The following is an 18,881-nucleotide window of genomic DNA, read 5'->3' on the forward strand; positions in this document are numbered from 1 at the left end:
AACAGCAGCAGACTCACAGACTCCAAGAAGGGACTAGTGGAAACCAAAGGGAAGGGGTCAGGGAGGGAGGGAGAAGGGGATTAAGGACACATGATATAGGTAGGTCACGGGGAAGGCAGTACTGCATGGAGAAGACAAGTAATGACTCTGTAGCATCTTACTATGCTGATAGCAACTGCAGTGGGATGGGGAGGACTTGTTAATATGGGTGAATGCTGAAACCACAACGTTGTCCATCTGAAACCTTCATAAAAGATTATATATCAATGATACTTTAATTAAAGATGATTTTCTTTTATTTAATTAAAAACAAACATTCAAACCTGAGATGTGAATAGTTAAAGGAAACAACATTCCAGTTAAAGTTGTTTGTTGAAACAATTCTAAACATCTTGTGCAGCCTTCAGAGGGTAAAATTTACAGATGGGAAGTAAACGAGTTCCTTTTTCTTTGTTAGGGGGTTTTATATGTATCTTGGTTTTGAAGGCTGACTTTTTGTGTCTCATTTACAAACTTTGCTTAATCTAAGACTGTTAGTGAACTCCAGCTTTTGACATTACAGCCCTCTAGATGATCAGCTTTCAACTTTGGCTGCATTTTAGAATCACTTGGGAATCTTTAAAAAAATCCCAGTGCCCAGGCTTTGCTTGGCTCCTTAAGCCATTGCATCAGGTATTGGAATGGGACTTCGGCATTTTTAATGCTCCCTGGTGAAGTGGAGGTCATGAACTGATGATCTACTAGCAATATTTAACTATGTGTGCTTCAATGTTACCTGTGGGCCTTTCTCAAAATTCCCCTCTGGTGGTTCTTAGAGGTTGTTAGCTTGTATCACAGTCACTTGGAGGGCTTGTTAATACACAGACTCCTCCTCCCACCCGGTTTCCAGTTTAGTCAGTTTGAAGTGTGGCCTAAGAATCTGCATTTCTAACAAGTTCCCACATGACAGTGATGCTGGTGATAGTGGGGGTGCCTCACTTTAAGAACCACTACCATAAGGTGTTGGGAACATGTGGTTTATTATTTAGAAGGCCTTTATTTTCAGAATTTTTGGTAGAATTTTAGTATTATACATAATTGTTTAATATAGATACATTTTCAATCTTAATATGGAAGTATGAGAATAAGATGGGGGAAATATGGTTTAAGAAAAGCTGTACAAATAGTAATTGTTTCTCTGTTTATCTTGACTGATCAATAAATTGTTTCTTATAATGTAAGAAATTAAAGAGAACTTGAACAATCCAATAGATGGCGCCATAGAACTCGCTAATTTCCCCCACCACCTTTTGAATACAGACTGTTTTTTTTCCAGCAAGGAAAACAGTTTTGCTGTCTCTTGTTATCCCCCATTACAAATAGTAGCACACAGCCCTATGCAGAGGGGATGGCTGTATTCTTCTGGTTTCAGCTTTCAAACATTTGAACATTTACTCAGTATCTTGGTATATAGTAAAATAAAAATGTTTCTGAGTGGTCTTCTACTTAGTTGATCAAAATTATGTGAGATTATGTCATTCCAGTGTTTCTGAAAGATAAACAGTTTTTTTATTTATAGATATTTGAAAGAACAGTTCATTTAGTTTCTGAGGAAGACATTTCGATTTCCTTTACCCTTTATTTTAAACATCTGAAGTCATATGATCTCAAGTTAATATATAATAAGAAGGCAGATTTTCTTTAAAAATAGTATTAATTTTAGATATAGAATAGAGAAAAAGTCTTAAAGTTTTATTCTGTACCTATCCCAGTATCTCTCCCAACTGAATTTGATTTAAAGAACTTTTTAAATTCCCTTTTCTCTCCCTCCCTTCCTTCCTTCTGTCCCCAGGTGCATTTTACAGTAGAAACAAAGTTAGCTCCCCCAAGTCAACGCAAAATATGGCTGCAATATAGTATTGTTTTTGTTTCTTAAAGTGTCTTAAGATGATCAATATAATGGAAAATTCAAAGTTTTAAGGCACACTTTACAAGGGTATGTTCTTATGAATGGAGAAGTAGTAGGAATGAGAATGGAAACAAAGACCATGTACAATACCCAAATAACTTTGTGGGGAAAGAAACCAGCCACACGGAAAATTGGCTAGTGCTCAACTAAATGGGAACTACTGAATCAGATTAAGTTCAGCCAACTGATGAATGCCATTGAGACATGAAGAATGAACAGCCCTCAAGGACTGAATTATGTTAATATGTTGCAAAGGTCTGTAACACTTAATAGGTTACATCTTTGTTCAGTTTTAAAAGGTATTCTGTTTTGTTGCTGTTAGTGACAATTGAATGGATGACTTTTTAAGAAACCATTTTCTGTTATAAATCCTGGTTTCTCTTAACAGCCTTTAGTTAATTGAAATTGAAAGCTTCTGAAAGAAGAGATGGATAATTTTATTAATTAAGTTAAAGAATATTTTTAAAGGAACTTTGGAATTCAGCTTACTTTGGTATACTTCTTCCCCTGTTGTTTAAGTCTCTAGATTTTCTTTAAAAAAATAACTACTATAATATTCTTTAATGTGTTACCTTGTATAATGAAAACACAGACACGCATGAGCCATGCCATTTTTAAATGAAAAAGCAAGCCAAGAAGCTTTCAAAATATCAAATATGAAGTCATTAACAAAACCTAGAAAAAATTCTGAATTTACCTTTTGCCATTTTAATTGCTCATGCTTGAGATTTCCTTTGTAAAGGCTACAATCTACCAATCAAAGAATGTTTCTTTTTAAGGCAATATAGGTAGGAAGGTCTTTGCCTAGGAAATGAATCATGTATTTGCTCCTGCACATAATTCTTCAGTGATAGTTCTATTAAACTTTAAGGACTAATTGTGTAGCTTAGCTACTTAAAAAAAAAAAAGAATGATTTTAGAATGACCAACCTTTGTTCAGTGAATGGGAACATTGTTATGATAGACATAAGAATCATGAATAGATATCATTTCCAATGACTTTTTTTTTATAATTATTGAAGTATAATGACAAGTAAAATGGCAATGTATTTAAAATTACAAAGAGATGATTTGATATACAGATAAATTGGGACAAGATTCTCTCCTCAGACCTATTCATGTTTTAATTGAAAGTTTGTACCTATTTACCAACTTCTTCCTATTTTCCTCATCCCTCCAGCCCCTGGCAATCACCATTCTACTCTTTTTTCTATGAATTATTTTTATTTTAGAACCCATTCTTCCTGTTTGACTTATTTCACTTAACAAAATGCCCTCCAAGTTCATCCATGTTGTCACAAATGGCAGGAGTTCCTTTTTGACAGCTGAATAATATTCTATTTTATATGTATACACACACCACATTTTCTTTATTCATTCATTCCTTATTCATTCTTCATCCATCTGTGGACAGATGCCTGGATTGTTACCTTGATGGTATGAATAGTGCTGCAGTAAACATAGGAATGCAGATAACTCTTTGGGATGGTTTTTCTTCTGCTAGATATATATCTGTAAATGGAATTGCTGGATTGTATGATAGTTCTATTTTGAATTTCTTGTGGAACCTCCATACTGTTTTCCATAGTGGCTGTACCAGTTTGTATTCACCACAACAGTATACAAGATCCCCCTTTCTCTCTGTCCTTGTGATCTTGTTATCTCTTTTTGATGATAGAGATGTCATTGTCTTTTTGATAATAGACACCCTAACAGGTGTGAGGTGATATTTCATTGTGGTAAACATTTTTATTTCTCTGGTGTTACTGATGTTGAACACCTTTTCATGTTCCTAGGGCCATTTTGTATGTCTTCTTTGCAAAGATACCTATTTAGGTCTTTGTCAGCTTTCTATAGGGTTAGGTTTTTTGCTATTGAGTTATATAAATTCTTGTGTGTTTTGGATATTAACCCCTTATCAGATAGATGATTTGCAAATATTTTCTCCTATTTCATAAGTTGATGTTTTTATTTTGTTGGTTTCCTTTGCTGTGCACAGGCATTTATTTACTTATTTTTATTGAAGTATAAATATACAATATTTCAGGTGTGCAAGATAGTAACTTAGTTTTACACATTGCAAAATACCACAATAAATGTAGTTACTGTCTGTCAATGTGCAAAGTTATTACAATATTATTGGCAATATTCCCTAGGCTGTACATTTCATCCCATGGCTTATTTTCTAATTGGGAATTTGTGTCTCTTTATGGCCTTCACCTTTTCTGCCCAACCTCTCAACTCCCTCCCTCATGTGAACCACCAGTTTGTTCTCTATATTTGGGTCTATTTCTATTGTATTTGTTGTTTGTTTATTTTCTAGATTCCACATATAAGTGAAATTATGTGTTATTTGTCTTTCTTTGACTTATTTCACTAAGCATAATGCCCTCTAGGCTTGATGTTGTTGAAAATGGCAACACTTCATGCATTTTTATGGCTCAGTAATACTCCATTGTATGTATATATGTGTCCACACACCCACACACACCAGATCTTCTTTGTTGATTCATCTATTGATAGATAAGTTGCTTCCATATTTTGGCTATTGTAAAAAATGCAGCAATAGGCATAGGATTGCAAATCTTTTTGAATTACTGTTTTTTTTCCTTTGAGTAAATACTCAGACATAGAATTACTGTGTCATAAAATGTTTCTATTTTTAATTTTTTAAGGAACCTTCATATTGCCTTCCATAGTGACTGTACCATTTTACATTATCAGCAACAATATACAAGGGATTCCTTTCTCCTCCAACATTTATTATTTCTTGTCTTTTTTATTCTAGCCCTCTGACTGTTGGTGTGAGGTGATACCTCATTGTGGTTTTGGTTTGCATATTCCTGATGATTGTGATGTTGAGCATTTTTTCATGTAGCATCTATTGGCCATATAGGTATGTCTTTGTCAGAAAAATGCCTATTCAGGTCATCTGCATATTTTTTAATCAGATTATTTGTGGTTTTGGTGTTGAGTTGTATGAGTTCTTTATATATTTTGTGTATTAGCCCCTTTTTAGATGATATACCATTTGCAAATATGTTACATTCAGCAGGTTGCCTTTTTGTTTTGTTGATGGTTTCCTTTGCTGTACAGAAGCTTTTTAGTTTGATGTAGTCCCACTTACTTATTTCTGCTTTTTTTCCTTTGCCTGGGGAGACTTATGCAGAAAAAAAATTACTAATGCTCATGTTCAAGAGTTTACTGCATAAAAAAGTTTGCTTTCTTTTAGAATTTTTCTGGTTTGAGGCCTCATATTTAGGCCTTTAAACCATTTTCAGTTTATTTTTGTGTATGGTATAAGACAATGCATTCATTCTTTTGCATGTCACTGTCCAGTTTTCCCAAGACCATTTATTGAAGAGCCTATCTTTTCCCCATTGTATGTTTTTGCCTCCTTTGTCATATATTAATCAATGATGTAAGTGTGGGTTTATTTATGGACTCTCTGTCCTGTAACTGTGAACTACATGTCTGTTTTTGTGCCAGTACCAAACTGTTTTGTTTACTGTAGCTTTGTAGGATAATTTGACACATGATACCTCCAGATTTGCTCTTTTCCAAGATTTCTTTGGCTATTCAGCGTTATCTGTGGTTCCATGCAAATTTTAGGTGAAAAATGCCCTGGCATTTTGATAGGGATTTCATTAAATCTGTAGATTGCTTTGAGACTATGGCTATTTAAAAAATACTCTATTCTTCCTGTCCATGATCATGGAATAGTTTTCCATGAAATGTCTTCAATTTCTTTCATCAGTGTCTTAAAGTTTTCAGAATACATGTCTTTCACCTTGGTTAGACTTATTTGTAGGTATTTTTTTTCTTTGATGAAATTGTAAATGGGATTATTTTCTTAATTTCTCTGTTAGTTTTTTATTTGTATATAGAAACAACAGATTTCTGTATATTGATTTTTATATCTTGTGACTTTACTGAATTTATTTTAATGGTTTTTTATGAAGTCTTTAGGGATTTCTATACATACTAGAGAAATAGTGACAATTTTACTTCTTTATCAAATGGAATGTGTTTTCTTGTTTGAGTGTTGTGACTATGACTAAGTTGAGTAAGAATGGTGAGAATGGGCATCCCAGTCTTGTTCCTGAACTTAGAGGACAAGCTTTTAGCATTTTGGCACTGAGTATGATGTTAGCAGTGGGTTTGTCATATATGGCCTTTATTATGTTGAGGTGCATTCCCTCTATGCCCACATTGTTCAGAGTTTTTATCATGAAAGGATGTTGAGTTTTGTCAAATGATTTTCCTGAAGCAACAGATGATCATATGTTTTTTATCCTTCCTTTTGTTAATGCAGTGTATCACATTGATTTGTAGATATTGAACCATCCTTGCATCCCTGGAATATGTCCCACTTGGTCATGGTTAATGATCCTTTAAGGCTTTGTTTATTCATCTTTTTTCTAGTTCCTTGAAGTGTAAGGTTGTTTAATATCTTGTTTAACTTCCACATATTTTTGTTTTTTACAATTTTTTCTTGTAATTAATTTCCATTTTCATACTTTTGTGGTTGAAAATGATGCTTGATATGGTTTCAGTTTTCTTAAATATATTGAGACTTATTTTATGGTCTAATGTGTGATCATTCCTGGAGAATGTCCCATGTACACATAAAAAGAATGTATATTCTGCTGCTTTCAGGTGAAATGTTCTGTATCTATCAGTTAAGTGTAGCTGGTCTACTGTGTTGTTCAAAGCTGCTCTTTCCATATTGATTTTCTTTCTGGATGATCTATTAATTGATGTAAATGGGTGTTAAAGTTCCTAATATTATTGTATTACTGTCAGTTTCTACCTTTGTTAATATTTGCTGTATATATTTATGTGCTCCTTTGTTGAGTGCATGGATATTGATAGTGTTACATATTTTTGGTGGACTGATTCCTTTATCATTGTGTAATGTCCTTCTTTGTCTCTTGTTACACAGTCATTGTTTTAAAGTCTGTTTTGTCTGATGTAAGTATTGCTACTCCAGCTTTTTTTGCACTTCCATCCCTTTACTGTGTAAAGGGTAAAGTCATTCCAAACAATGACTGTGTAACAAGAGACGAAGAAGGACATTACACAAATTGTAAAAAACAAAAATATGTGGAAGTTAAACAAGATATTCAACAACCTTACACTTCAAAGGGACGTTCAGTCAGTGTGTGTCTTTAGGTCTGAATGAAATGAGTGTCTTATAAGCAGCAGATAGATGGATCTTGTTGTTGTTTTTCTGGTATCATTAATATACAATCACATGAGCAGCATTGTGGTTACTAGATTCCCCCCATTATCAAGTCCCCACCACACCCCCCAGTCACTGTCGATCAGTAGACTAAGATGCTATAGAGTCACTACTTGTCTTCTCTGTGCAATAGTGCCTTCCCTGTGCTCTCCCAACATTATGTGTGCTAATGGTAATGCCCATTGTTCCCCTTTTCCATCCCTTCCGACCCATCCCCCACCCCAAGTCTCTTTCCCTTTGGAAACTGTTAGTCCATTCTTGGGTTCTGTGAGTCTGCTGCTGTTTTGTTCCTTCAGTTTTTGCCTTGTTCTTATGCTTCACATATGAGAGAAATCATTTGGTACTTGTCTTTCTCCGCCTGGCTTATTACACTGAGCATAATAACCTCTACGTACATCCATGTTATTGCAAATGGTAGGATTTGTTTTCTTCTTATGGCTGAATAATATTTCATTGTGTATATGAACCATGTCTTCTTTATCCATTCATCTACTGATGTACACTTAGGTTGCTTCCATTTCCTGGCTATTGTAAATAGTGCTGTGATAAACATGGGGTGCATATGTCTTTTTGAAACTGGGCTTCTGCATTTTTAGGGTAAATTTCTAGGAGTGGAATTGCTGGGTCAAATGGTATTTCTATTTTTAGTTTTTTGAGGAACCTCCATACTGCTTTCCACAGTGGTTGAACTAGTTTACATTCCCACCAGCTGTGTAAGAGGATTGCCCTTTCTCCACATCCTCACCAGCATTTGTTGTTCCTAGTCTTTTCTGTGTTGGCCGTCTGAACTGGTGTGATGTGGTATCTCACTGTGGTTTTAATTTGCATTCCCTGGTAAGTAGCAATGTGGAGAATCTCTGAATGTGCCTGTTGGCCATCAGAATTTCTTCTTTAGAGAAGTGTCTGTTCAGGTTCTCTGCCCACTTCTTAATTGGATTATTTGCTTTTTGTTTGTTGAGGTGTGTGAGCTCTTCGTATATTTTGGATGTCAACCCCTTATCAGATATGTAATTTGTGAATATATTCTCCCGTAGTATAGGATGCCTTTTTGTTCTACTGATAGTGTCCTTTGCTGTACAGAAACTTTTTAGTTTGATATAGTCCCACTTGTTCATTTTTGCTTTTGTTTCCCTTGCCTGGGGAGATATGTTCATGAAAAAGTTGTTCATGTTTATATTCAAGAGAGTTTTGCCTATGTTTTCTTCTAAGAGTTTGATGGTTTCATGATTTACATTTAGGTCTTTGATCCATTTTGAGTTTACTTTTGTGTATGGGGTTAGGCAATGATCCAGTTACATTCTCTTACATGTAGCTGTCCAGTTTTGCCAACAGCAACTGTTGAAGAGGCTGTCATTTCCCCATTGTATATCTATGGCTCCTTTATTGTATATTAATTGACCATATATGCTTAAGTTTATATCTGAGCTCTCTAGTCTGTTCCATTGGTCCATGGATCTGTTCTTTTGCCAGTACCAAATTGTTTTGTTTACTGTGGTTTTGTAGTAGAGCTTGAAGTCAGGGAGCATAAACCCTCCAGCTCTGTTCTTCTCAGTATTGTTTTGGCTATTCGGGGTCTTTTATGGTTCCATATGAATTTTAGAACGATTTATTCTAGTTCATTGAAGAATGCTGTTGGTATTTTGATAGGGATTGCGTTGAGTCTGTAGATTGCTTTAGGCAGGATGACCATTTTGACAATATTAATTCTTCCTATCCATGAGCATGGGATGTGTTTCCATTTATTAGTATCTTCTTCAATTTCTCTCATGAGTGTCTTGTAGTTTTCAGAGGATAGGTCTTTCACTTCCTTCATTAGGTTTATTCCTAAGTATTTTGTTTTTTGATGTAATTGTGAATGAAATTGTTTTCCTGATTTCTCTTTCTGCTAGTTCATCGTTAGTGTTTGGGAATGCACAGATTTCTGTGTATTAATTTTGTATCCTGCAACATTGCTGAATTCAGATATTAGTTTAGTAGTTTTGGAGTGAACTCTTTAGGGTTTTCTATGTACAATATCATGTCATCTGCAAACAGGGACAGTTTAACTTCTTCCTTGCCAATCCCGATGCCTTTTATTTCTTTGTGTTGTCTGATTGCCGCAGCTAGGACCTCCAGAACTATGTTGAAAAAGTGGGGAGAATAGGCATCTTTGTCTTGTTCCCAATCTTAAAGGAAAGGCTTTCAGCTTCTCACTGTTAAATATGATGTTTGCTGTGGGTTTGTCATACATGGCCTTTATTATGTTGAGGTACTTGCTCTCTATACCCATTTTGTTGAGAGTTTTTATCATGAATGGATGTTAAATTTTGTCAAATGCTTTTTCGGCATCTGTGGAGGTAATCATGTGGTTTTTGTCCTTTTTTGTTGATGTGGTGGATGATGTTGATGGATTTTCTAATATTGTACCATCCTTGCATCCCTGGAATAAATCCTACTTGATTATGATGGATGATCTTCTTTATGTATTTTTGAATTCGGTTTGCTAATATTCTGTTGAGTATTTTTGCATCTATGTTCATCAGGGATATTGGTCTGTAGTTTTCTTTTTTTGTGGTGTCTTTGTCTGGTTTTGGTATTAGAGTGATGCTGGCCTCGTAGAATGAGTTGGGGAGTATTCCTTCCTCTTCTACTTTTTTGAAAACTTCAAGAAGGATGGGGATTAGGTCTTCACTAAATGTTTGATAAAATTCAGCAGTGAAACAATCTTGTCCAGGGATTTTGTTCTTTGGTAACTTTTTGATTACCAAACCAATTTCCATGCTGGTAATTGGTCTGTTCAGATTTTCTGTTTCTTTCTTTGAAGGTTATATTTTTCTAAAAAGTTGTCTATTTCTTGTAGGTTATCCAGTTTGTTGGCATATAATTTTTCATAGTATTCTCTAATAATTCTTTGTATTTCTGTGGTGTCCATAGTGACTTTTCCTTTCTCATTTCTGATTCTGTTTTTGTGTGTAGACTCTCTTTCTTGATAAGCTGGCTAGGGGTTTATCTATTTTGTTTATTTTCTCATAGAGCCAGCTCCTGCTTTAATTGAATCTATTGTTTTATTCTTCTTGATTTTATTTGTTTCTGCTCTAATCTTTATTATGTCCCTCCTTCTACTGACTTTGGGCCTCATTTGTTCTTCTTTTTCTAGTTTTGTTAATTGTGAGTTTAGACTTTTCATATGAAATTGTTCTTTCCTGAGGTAGGCCTGTATTGCAATATACTTCCCTCTTATCACGGCCTTTGCTGCGTCCCACAGATTTTGCAGTGTTGAATTATTGTTGTCATGTCTCCTTATATTGCTTGATCTCTGTTTTTATTTGGTCATTGATCCATTGATTGTTTAGGAGCATGTTATTAAGCCTCCATGTGTTTGTGAGCTTTTTCTTTTGTGTAAAATATTTCTAGTTTCATACCTTTTGATCTGAGAAGCTGGTTGGTACAATTTTAGTCTTTTTGAATTTGTGGTCTAGTGTATGATCTATTCTTGAAAATGTTCCATGTGCACTTGAGAAGAGTATCCTGTTACTTTTGGATGGAGTGTTCTGTAGAGATGTCCATTAGGTCCATCTGTTCTAGTATGTTGTTTAGTGCCTTTGTCTCTTTACTTATTTTCTGTCTGTTTGATCTGTCCTTTTGAGTGAGTGGTGTGTTGAAGTCTCCTAGAATGAATGCATTGCATTCTATTTCCCCCTTTAATTGTCTTAGTATTTGTTACACATACGTAGGTGATCCTGTGTTGGGTGCATTGATATTTACAATAGTTATATGCTCTTGTTGGACTGACCTCTTTATCATTATGTTGTTTCCTTCTTTGTCTCTTGTGCCTTCTTTGTTTTGAAGTTTATTTTGTCTGATACAAGTACTGCACTTCCTGCTTTTTTCTTCCTATTAGTTGCATGAAATATCTTTTTCCATCCCTTTACTTTCAGTCTATGTATGTCTGTGGGTTTTAGTGAGTCTCTTGTAGCAGTATATAGATGGGTCTTGTTTTTTTTATCCATTCAGTGACTCTATGTCTTTTGCTTGGTACATTCAGACCATTTACATTTAGGGTGATATCGATAGGTATGTACTTATTGCCATTGTAGGCTTTCGATTCGTGGTTGACAAGGTTCAAGGGTAATTCCCTTACTAGCTGACAGTGTAATTTAACTCACTTGGTATGCTATTACAAACACTACCTAAACGTTCTTTTTTGTTTGTTTTTCCCTCCTTTTTCTTCCTCCTCCATTCTTTATATATGAGGTTTCATATACTGTACTCTTTATCTATCCTTTGATTGACTTTGGGGGTAGTTGATTTGATTTTGCATCTGGTTAGTAATTGTTCTATTTTGCTGTGGTTTATTTCCCCTGGTGACAGCTATTTAGCCTTAGGAATACTTCCATCTATAGCAGTCCCTCCAAAATGCACTGTAGAGGTGGTTTGTGGGAGGTAAATTATCTCAGCTTTTGCTTATCTGAAACTTGTTTAATCCCTCCTTCAAATTTAAATGATAACCTTGCTTGGTAGAGTATTGTTGGTTTGTGGCCCTTCTCTTTTGTTGCATTAAATATATCATGCCACTTCCTTCTGGCCTGTAAAGTTTCTATTGAGAAGTCTGATGATAGCCTGATGGGTTTTCCTTTGTAGCTGACCTTTTTTCTCTTTCTAGCTGCTTTTAAATGTCTGTCTTTATCCTTGATCTTTGCCATTTTAATCATTATATGTCTTGTTGTTGTCTTCCTTTGGTCCCTGTGTTGGGAGATCTGTGCACCTTCATGGCCTGAGAGACTGTCTCCTCCATGGGGAAGTTTTCAGCAATTACCTACTCAATGACACTTTTTGTCCCTTTTTCTTTCTGTTCTACTGGTACCCCTATAATGCAAATATTGTTCCATTTGGATTGGTCACACAGTATTCTCAATATTCTTTCATTCATAGAGATCCTTTTGTATCTCTGTGCCTCAGCTTCTTTGTATTCCTCTTCTTTAATTTCTGTTCCATTTACCATCTCTTGTACTACATCTAATCTGCTTTTAAATCTCTCCATGGTATGTTTATTTCAGATATGGAATTTATTAATGATTGGATCTCCATCCTAAATTAGCCCCTGAGTTCTTGAATATTTTTCTGTTCCTCCATGAGCATGTCTATGATTTTCATTTTGAACTCACTTTCAGAAAGATTGGTGAGTTCCGTTTCATTTGGCCTTTTTCTGGGGTTTGTGAGATTTTCATCAAAACTATGTTCCTTTGATGTTTCATATTTCTATGTGGTGCCCTCTAGTGCCCAGAAACTCTAGTCTCTGGAACTTCTCACCCCCTGTAGTGAGGTTGGGGGTCGCAGGGGAGTGGCACTGGTTCCTGGAGGGAGGACAGAGCTTTTCCTTGCTTCCCAGCCGCAGTGCCTGTCTCCTGTCAGAGCCAGTGGGCTGATCACACAGGTGTTAGCCTCTGTGCTTTGCGTCTTTAGCTGTTGTAGGCGGGGCCTTCCTCTGGCTGACCTCATGCCAGGGCAGTGAATGCCAGTTTGCAAACTGATGCCCTCAGGCCAGGAGGAAGGCTTGGCAGGCAGCGTATTACAGTGGGGGGCCTTGAGGCTGAGTAACCAGCCAGGGGGATGGAGCGCCTGAAGCTCCCAAACGTTCCCAACTTGCTGGGCAGAGCGTGCCCAGACAACCTTGTCCACCTATCCCATCTCCTGTACACCAAGCTCCTTGGAAACCCCGTCCCTTCAGCAGCCCTCTCGCTGCTAGGAGGCCTCTCAGACCATCCACCTTTCCTTTGTCCCAGAGCAGTAGTATGTGGATCCCTGTCCTCCATAAATGGCTGGAATCTCAGTGTCTCAGCTTTCCAACCCCACTAATCTCCAGAGCACCATGTCATGTAGGTTTGTGCTCACAAAGCAGACCTCCAGGGCTGGATGTTCAGCAGTCTTAGGCTTCCACCCCTCCCTGCTCCATTTCTCTTCCTCCTGCCGGTGAGCTGGGGTGGGGGAAGGGCTTGGGTTCTGCTGGATCAAGGCTTTGCTTTGTTACCCTGTTTCGTGATGTCTGCTCTGTTCTCCAGGTGTATGCAGTCTGGTGCAGCCTTTTTTCCTGTTGCTGTTTTAGGATTAGTTGTATTAACTATATTTTCATATTATATGTGGTTTTGGGAGGAATTCTCTGTCTCACCTTCACGCTGCCATCTTAAATTGATCACGGATTTTGTTTTTTTATCCACTCAGCCACTCTTTTTCTTTTGATTGGAGCATTTAGGCCATTACATTTAGAGTAATAACTGATAAGCATGTACGTATTACCATTTTGATTATTGTTTTCCTGTCGCGCAGTTCTCTGTTACTTTCTTCTTCTGCCCTCTTCCCTGTTGAGTGATGGCTCTACAGGGTGCTGTAGTGTAGTTGCCCTGGGAAGTTAAAAATAAAAGGACTATGGTGACAAGTAAACTCATCTTGCAGTAAAAGCAATAAAATACACTGAGAGGAAGAGTAATCAGATAAAGAAGATATAAAAAAGAGCTTCCTCCAAGACTGAAATATTAGTAGCAGAGCAGGAGCTATAGAAAGGAAGAACAGAGAGGAAATTTCCATTGAATTTCTAAGTGTGTACAATATGTGCTTATATGTATTCATGTTTATGTGTGTTCACTGTTGGACTTTCTCAAAGTATGGATTAACATCTTTTTCTCATAGAAAACATATGTGTCATCCCCTTCTTTCACCCACTGTATTTCCCTCTGCCTTATTATGTGAGTGTTATGATTGCTTTTAGTTACAGAAACCTCCCAGAAAATTTTTAGGCTCACTTAGTTTCTCAGTAAGCCTTTTTCATATGGAAGCATTGGGATATATTTTTCAAGGTGCAATGCATTATCCTCTAACAAATGTTATGCTGTTTTAATTCCACCTCACCCCTTGTCTGTCTTAATAAATGGAATGGTTTATTCTCTTACTTTCCTGTCTCTCTTACCCCTTACTTTTAGTTCAGGGATATCTAAATACAGAATTGTGAGGTGATTGCATTTCCTTACCAGGAACTTGGCTTCACTGCTTCTCCCCCACCCCAACCACCACACTTTAAGAAATTAAGTTCTGGGAATACACCTTTGACTTTCTAGGAGTATGAGTAATCTTGGCAGCTTTCACAGACTTGAAGATTCTCAGGTGTATAGGGAGTTCTCCTTTTTCTTGGCCATTTCCTGTGGTCATTTTGGTCAGGATTTTGTTTAATTTTATTTTTATCTGTTTAAGCACCCTCGGTGCTCTGTCAAGTGACAGGCATCTCTCCTCTGTGCATTCTCACACTCCTTCCATTCCATCCCCACCATTTATAATCTAGGGGGCTGTGTTCCTTATTGAGGCATCAGATTGTTTTACAGAGAAGAAAGGGGAGAGGAGCTCCTCTTGCTCATAAAATGAGCTCATTCTCCTAAGGATATCCAGACTTAAGAGGTTTAAGACTAACTAGAGGTTCTTTATGCTTTTAGACATTATTTGAAATTATTCTCTACTGTTTTCACCCAATCAGCAAAACTGACTGGATGTGTGCTGTGTGCTAAATATTGAATGGGCTTTGGGATAAAATAGTGATCAAGGCAGATGTGATTTCTGTGTCTGGAGAGGGAGGTAGAGGGTGGTCTGCAAATAAAAGAGCACTAACCTGAGCTGTGTATGTGGGGATGCTTTAGTGATGGCAATGGTAGAGGGAAAGTATGATGGAGGAGGTTATGAAAGGGTATCCTGCCATGACCCTCCTTACCCCAGAACGATTCAGGAGACATGGGTCCACACAAGAGATTTTATTATCTGAAAGAGAAAATGGCTGCCCCCTGAGAGAGGGAGCAGCAGCTTGTGAGTGAGGAAGTACATTTTTAAGGAGTAGGAGTAGAGTGTGTTCTGTATTGGTGATTAGATCTTAAGGGGTAGGTGACCATCTGGTCAGTGATGATTGGATCTTAAGGGGTGGGGGTCTTAGCCCGCCAGAATTTGCCTTCGTTCCCATCTTTTTCTTTTCTTAATTGGGCCTCTGGGGAACTGGGCATAGAATCTCATTCTCTAGCTACTTCCTGCTGGAAGGGGACACAGATTCTGGGGTTAGCGAGGCCATTGCTATAGAATTGGGGAAGGGCGGGCATCCTGAGATGATTTGTGATGTCATCTAGCTGGTTTCGTTATTCTTCGTGAGAATAGCCCTGGAGGAGTGACTGATTGACAGTATGGTTAGAAATGTTCAAAATTTGATTTTGAATGAATTTTTGGAATAGGTTAATGAAGCAGGGAAGGAAAAGGAAAAGAATAGTAAATGTAATAGGGGCTAGGAGGGGCAGGAGCCAATTGAAGGGGTAAGGGAATGGATTGTTAGGGGAGTTTTCTAGGAGTTTGGAGGCTTGTTCACGAAGGTGTTTTGCGCCATCCCGGATGATACTGGATTTGTTGGTGTAGAAGCAGCATTGTTCTTGGAGTAGGGCACATATGCCGCCTTATGCAGCTGTAAGGAGGTCCTGTTTGGATTGTAGAGTAGATTACTGGAGGATTTGTAGTCTGTGGAGTGGAAGGTGTAAGTGGTCCCATTGGGATGGAGGAGAATTGTGAAGAATGCATTTTTGAGGTCAAGGACAGAAAAGTGAGTGGTGGAAGCAGGAATGGTGGACAATAAAGTATAGGGGTTAGGGACTACTGGATGGATTGGAATAACAGCTACACTGATAATTCTTAAATCTTGAACTAGCCTATTAAGAGCCATTAGGTTTTTTGATAGCCAGCATCAGGGTGTTGTAAGGGGAATTGGCTGGTCTAAAAAGGCCCTTTTGTAGAAGGGATATTGAGATTGTGAGGGGAAGGAGGTAGGGTCTTTGAGTTTGATGATTACGTGTGGGCAGGTGGTGATGGAGGAGGTAGAGGTGTCCCAGACTATGGGGTTAACTTGACAAAGGGTAAGGGAAAAGGGGAGGGAGGTGGGTCTGGAGTGGTTTGGAGAGCAAGTAGAAAAGGGATCGAAGGTGAGTCGGGGTTGAGGCGTGGGCTAAGGGTAAAGGAGATGGAGGGCCCTAGCTTGGACAATAGGTCCCTTCCCATAAGGGGAACTGGACAATGGGGAATAACTAAAAAAAGGAATGAGAGAGACCAACGCCCTTAAATATGCAGTGAAGCATGGGAGTTTGTAAAGGTTCATAAGGTGTGCCCTCTACCCCGATTATAGAGGACTGTGAGAGGGAGGGAGGTCCCCAAAACTCCTTCAGGACTGAGTAGGTGGCCCCAGTGTCCAAAGGGAAAGAGATGGGCCTACCTGCTACCACAATGGTTACCCTGGGCTCCTGTACAGTGATGGTAGTGGTCGGGTGAAGGAGTCCCAGGCCCCCTCAATCATCAGTTGCCAGACCCAGATGGTCTATATGTGGGGTGTTAGAGCTGGATGGCCTGGCACCTCTCAGTGTGCGAGGACAGTCAACAGCCCAGTGTCCCTCCTAATGGCACTTAGGGCATGGGGGGCTTCCAGGGATTTGGGCAGGCTCAAGCCCAATGACCCATTGGACCACATTTGAAGCATGGACCAGGAGGTCCTCCTGGCTGCTTCTTAGGAGATGAGGATACCCAAGCACCAGGGGTTGGGGTAGGTTGAAAGGCCTTAGCTAGCATTGATATCTTTGTTTATGGGCCTTTTCATCTCTTCCATTATACACTTTGATGGCCACTTCCAGGACTTCTGCCTGAGGAGTTAAGGGTCCCTTCTCTAGATGTTTAAGTTTAGCTTTAATGTTGGGGAAACTCTGGGTAAAGAAGTAGGTCATTAATAATTGTCTCCCATCTGGGGTCTCAGGGTCTAGGTTTGTATACTGTAGAAGAGCTTTGGTGAAGCAGTCTAGGAACATAGAGGGATTCTCATTTTATCCTGAATAACCTCTTAGAAGTTTTCAGAGTTAATGGTTTTATTGCCTGAGACCTGCCATGAGGCAGGTGATGAATTGATCTTGACTGGTGACTCCTCCTGCCATATTATAGTCCCAATTAGGGTCTTGGTCAGGAACTGCCTCAGCACGAATTGGATGAGCTGGAGTAGTTTGGTGAACCTCATCAGCATGAGTTCTAGCCTGTTCCCAGACTCGCCTACGCTCCTCGGGCAAAAGTGTGCTGGATAGTATCATGTGAAAATCATGAAAGGTAAGATCATATGACTGAGTTAGGTACTGAAACTCTTTTATGTAAGTAGCTGGGTTGAAGGTGAAAGAGCCTAATCTTTTCTCAATTTGAGATAGGTTGGAGAGAGAGAAAGGGACCTGGACCCAGATGACACCTTCTATACCAGCTACTTCCCATAGTACCACTAGGATCTGGATTCAAGAGCGAGTGACTGGAGGGCTTGGGGCGGGACTGGGTGAGGGAAGGGAAACTGGTTGTGGAGCAGGAGGAGGTGCTGTGACTCCTGCAATGGCACTAGAGTTGCTGGGAGGGTTGGGATTTTGATCTTGCAGAGGAGATTGGGGCGGGAGAGGAACTGGTGATTGAGGGGGAGCTGCAGGGGTTTGAGATCGGTAGGGAGGAGGTTCATCAGCAGTGTCAAAGTCAGAGGATGTGGTGGAAATTGGTGGGTGGTAGGATAAAGTTTGTTAGAGCAAGGAGAAGATGTTTAGGATTGCAATGGAGACAGAGAGCGGGCTTGGTTTGGAGGTAGGAGAAAGCCTGGATATATAAGATCTCTTTCCATTTGCCCATGCGCTCACAGAAGTTGTATGAGTAGTGGAGAATTTTAGGATCTAAAGAGCCATTGGGAGGTCATTTAGACTGAAAGTCCAAGGAATATTGTGGCCAGATCTCATTACAGTAGCGAATAAGCTTAAAAGGTTTGTGGTCTGGAGTGAGGTGGAGGGGTTTTAGATTATTGAGTAAGCACCCTAGTGGTGAAACTGTGGGAATGGAGAGGCCAGATCCCATGGTGAGAATGAGACAGTTCACAAGTCGCTCAGGCATCCCTGAGTGATTGAGATGGTCACAGAGAAGACCAGACACAGTTAGGGGGTTGTTACCACCTCTAACTGAACAGTCGAGTGAAAACGCCGAGGAGGCTTGGTACCTGGTACCAGGAGTTTACAAGTATATAAAGGGAGACAGGGCCTCAGTGAATGAGGATTCTCTCAACGGGGAAGGCAGAAAAGGGTCGACTATGGGGATCAACCATGACTCTAAAAGTCATGGTTGGGGGTGCCCCTGTCCCGGAGGAGCCCTTGGGGGTGCTGGACACTCAGCAGTCACTTCCCAAGTTCCAAAGGGACATTTAAGTCAACCATGAAGGAGACTTACCAAATTGAAGGCCAGTGTTGGGGGAGAAGATGAGTCACTGGTGAGCCCGTGGAGGAGGATCAGGCAGTGAGGATTCCTGGAGGAAGAGCAAAGTCAATGGGAGAGCCTCATCCAAGTCATGGCACCAGTGAAAGGGTATCTCACTGTGACCTTCCTTACCCCAGAATGACTCAGGAGACACAGGCCCATGCAAGAGATTTTATTATCTGAAAGAGAAAATGGCTGCCCCCTGAGAGAGGGAGCAGCAGCTTGTGAGTGAGGAAGCGCATTTTTAAGGTGTAGGGGTAGGGTGTGTTCTGCATTGGTGATTGGATCTTAAGGGGTGGGGGTCTTAGCGTACCAGAATTTGCCTTCAGGTTATATGTAAGCTGAGACTTAAAGAGGAATCAGTGAGGGAGGAACAAGTTGAGAGTAGTAAAAGAA

The 18,881-nt window shown here is 39.0% G+C and overlaps 1 protein-coding gene and 1 long non-coding RNA gene across 4 annotated transcripts in view; one reads left to right on the forward strand and one right to left on the reverse strand.

Annotated features, from left to right (window-relative positions):
* The window catches only part of HIBCH (3-hydroxyisobutyryl-CoA hydrolase), a 156,977-nt gene that overhangs the window by 55,639 nt on the left and 82,457 nt on the right, over positions 1-18,881 (forward strand). The gene's annotated exons all lie outside the window — the stretch shown is intronic.
* Positions 289-18,881, reverse strand: part of LOC140845026 (uncharacterized) — a 138,680-nt gene continuing 120,087 nt past the window's right edge. Inside the window, exon 3 of the long non-coding RNA XR_012123634.1 lies at positions 289-18,687. This is a non-coding gene — a long non-coding RNA (uncharacterized lncRNA). The remainder of the gene's footprint in view (positions 18,688-18,881) is intronic.

The sequence above is a fragment of the Manis javanica genome, chromosome 12, assembly GCF_040802235.1.
Source record: "Manis javanica isolate MJ-LG chromosome 12, MJ_LKY, whole genome shotgun sequence".
Lineage (NCBI taxonomy): Eukaryota > Metazoa > Chordata > Mammalia > Pholidota > Manidae > Manis > Manis javanica.